Genomic DNA, 2,982 nt, shown 5'->3' with positions numbered 1-2,982 from the left:
CGCTGCACGCAAAACCGATGCATGACGAACGGAGTCGTCAGTCCTAAGTGCTGGGCCTACAAGGAGAGAGTTATTAATGGGGTGAGGAGTGGGGGGAAGAAAAAGCATGTGACGGAGAAAGAATGGAGGCGTCAGCAGTAGCCTGTTTTCGCTTACCCGCCCTGCTGTATGCAGCAAGTAAGGCGACCCGGCTGATGGCACCACGCGACGGCCGATGTGGCATGAGAATATTGTTAGTTGTGTAGGTCATGGTTGTACGAGGGCTGGGATACTGCCAGGGCGCCCACACCTAGACAGGAGGACGATTAGGGTCCTCAACCAAAGCCTTTGGCTCAAAAGCCTAACCGCAAGGCAGCGGTGTTTGGCGGGAAATGCAAATGCATTACCATTTCTACGGAACAAGTAGCTATATGTTCCAACCTCCAACCTGGAGGGCCAGAAGACTGTGTTCGTCAGACCTCTAACCATTGACCAACCTGGTGTGAGAGACTCTGTGAGTGTCGCGGGACACTCTCCAGTATAGCTCAATGGATCGCTGAGGTGCGCTAACCGTCACACCACGGTAAGGTCCAGTCTCTTCGTGACGGTCGGCCTCACTAATCAACACTTGTGTAAACCTTACTGGCTGATGGTAACGGGTCTGATAGATGACAACAGATGCAATTCGTTTTCTTCTAGGATGACTGGTCTCGAAAAATGTAACGCGATGCGCTATAACTTCAACGAATTATTGCACGTATAGATAGAATAGTCAACGCCTAACGTGTGACCAGAATATAATGCTTGATATGGGGGAATACACGCACAAGCTAGATGCTGCTATTAAATGTTTTGTGTGAAGTTGGTGGCAGGATTGGAACCGAGAATTTAGCTTGAAGCGCATTTGAATTAGACTTACGCTAAGATGGTCACCCTACAGAAAATGAAGATGCTCTACGGGTATCTTCAAATCATTCGCGACTAGTCGGGTTCTGGATTGTGACCATTGCTAAGGCCTTTGAAATCCAATCACCTAACCAGCTCCGCATTCAGGAGGAGCGTGCACTGGTCCACGGTCAGCGAAAATACCCTCACATAAGTGGCAATGACGTAATCAGGTGTGCTGGATGGACGGATTTGTTTCTTTTGTCCCTTGAGTCTCCTTAGAAACACGCACAAGTTGTTTTTGTTCCAACATAAGTCCGTTGACTTCAAAAGAATACCTTCATTTTAAATTCAGGATATACACGAGAAAAGAAAGGAACGAAGAGACTAACACCTAAATACACTCTTATGCATCCCGCTAGACAAACTGAATAGCAAGAATCTAAATTCGACAGAAAAAGCAAATTTGGCATCACAAGCCTGTTGCCTTATGCGCTGGGTTTCTCTTGTGCATATTACAGGCCCAATAAAACTCAATGAATCATCGTTTGGTCGAAATCATCTGAGCATATGAATACATGTAATCTGTGCGAGTTTTTGGGTAAGGTAGCCTATTCAAATGGTTAGTTGACGTCGTTACCGCCAGAAATGATTTATTGGAATACGCATCCAAGGTATGAGTAAAGTTCTCTAGTCCCACTGTGCAGCACAGGCTGTAAAGTACTTCATTTTTGACTTCGAGTTAGAATAAATTCATGATCAACTCCAAATGCCCACTGAGATCACGACATAACACAGAACTTTGGGTTTATGAGACTATTAAAGACTTTTATAACGTAGCGCTAGCAAAATTCAAGTGTATGCCCTGACTGTCTGCGCACTATCTAGTGCACAACACATCAGCTTTGTCAATTATGGATGAATGTCCGTTTGTGTTCTTGATGCCTGTCATTTCATTATTGCATTTTGGCCTGAGGTTCCACGCTACCATGAGAAATCATAATGCTGGCTTCAGTGAACGTCATTTTGTTTTTTGTGAATTTCACAGATATGTAAGGTGAGAAACACTGGTAGGTTGATGGACAAGGTTGTTAATTTGTTGCATACATGTACATATTTAAATTTAGTCAGTTTCGTAACTTGTTTGCTGCATGTCATTACCGTTTCAGGTTTGCCATATTGCATTATGTATGAAATCAGAAACCCAGCATATAAAACATATGGTTTGGTTATCTACACCTGCCTCGTTTGTCTCTTTTCGGACCGAACACTTTTTTCCTGAGCAGGTGTCAGTACCTAATGCTCACAAAAGCCAGTTCTGTATGTTTCAATTTGATTTCATTTATCGACATTTTTTTTCAATGTGCTGAATTCTTAGTTGGACCGGCCTCTGTATATTCTTGATAGCGATTTTACCAGGTTCAACTGCTTTTCTACCATTTCTTCTGAGTTCATATGTCCTGCGACTCCCGACCGACTTTGGTGGAAAAACTGACCGTGGCAAAATAAATAAGTCCACCATACACAGACACGATAGTTCACCTGAACTCGTTAAGGGTGAAGCAATCTCTTTTTCAAGAATGGGTGTCCTGGGTGCTGGATCAAAGAGAATGTACGCAAGAATGACCATATTAGAGGTTTTGCTTCAGTCACCAATCTTTCCATTGTGACGATCAAAATCCCTTTCCATACAATGTGGATGTTCGATCGGTTATCTGACGTTCTGTTTTGACTGGCGTTGTTCGGTGGTGATCCTTGACACAGTGACTGACAGATTCCTATCAAATCTTGTCAAGCAACTTAGTAGGACAGAGGAAGAAGCCTATCAACTCGTAAGTTGGGCTGAGCGCGAGGAGGTAAAGAAATGCATGAAACAGACGTTAGAAGTAGTTGAATATTAGGACGTCCATGAGATGTGGGGTACCTTGAATAAGCTGTGCGGTTGTCATCCTAAACGTTGTTTGCAATGCGTTGTTTTGAACAGCTTCCTTCGGACTGCCTAATAATAGTGATAATATTGCTAGTGATGACGTGTGTAAACAAATTACCGTAATCTAGGCCGAGAAAGCGAGCTGTCCTGGTATCCTGTTATCCATGTTACTGAAGCTGTGCGTTGTG

The sequence above is a fragment of the Opisthorchis viverrini genome, assembly GCF_000715545.1.
Source record: "Opisthorchis viverrini unplaced genomic scaffold opera_v5_106, whole genome shotgun sequence".
NCBI lineage: Eukaryota > Metazoa > Platyhelminthes > Trematoda > Opisthorchiida > Opisthorchiidae > Opisthorchis > Opisthorchis viverrini.
This window is presented reverse-complemented; position numbering follows the sequence as displayed.